At 69.8% G+C, this 348-nt stretch overlaps 1 protein-coding gene across 1 annotated transcript in view; it reads right to left on the bottom strand.

Moving 5' to 3' along the window:
• SEMA4G (sema domain, immunoglobulin domain (Ig), transmembrane domain (TM) and short cytoplasmic domain, (semaphorin) 4G) overlaps nt 1-348 on the bottom strand; it is a gene marked incomplete at both ends in the record, with an annotated part of 4,968 nt that overhangs the window by 2,446 nt on the left and 2,174 nt on the right. The window lies entirely within an intron of this gene.

Genomic DNA, 348 nt, shown 5'->3' with positions numbered 1-348 from the left:
CCCCAGCCGCTCTGCCGTGAGTCACGGCCACGCAGGGACCCCTGGCCTGGCCCAGAAAGTCCCGGGGAGGGGGCAGTTGAGTCAGCCCCATCACTGTCACCCTCCCCCGGGCACACCTGCCACCAGCCAGTCTGCAGCCCCCGCTTTGGGAAGGGACCCTACAAGAGCAGGGGCTGGGGACCAGCTCCAGTGCTGGCACGTCCCACCCCACCAGCCCTGCTGACCCAAACTGACCCAACCCCATCCTGGGGGTCGCTCACCTCCCCCCCCACCGAGCCAAGCAGGGGCTGGGACAGGGTCAGAAGGGGAGTGGGGCAATGGTGGGAGAGGACGGGGCCTGCGGCACTC

This window comes from Eurypyga helias, unplaced genomic scaffold (genome assembly GCF_000690775.1).
Source record: "Eurypyga helias isolate BGI_N326 unplaced genomic scaffold, ASM69077v1 scaffold24954, whole genome shotgun sequence".
Classification (NCBI taxonomy): Eukaryota; Metazoa; Chordata; class Aves; order Eurypygiformes; family Eurypygidae; genus Eurypyga; species Eurypyga helias.
Note: the sequence above shows the minus strand (reverse complement) of the source record. Positions and strands in the feature narration are given on the sequence as shown.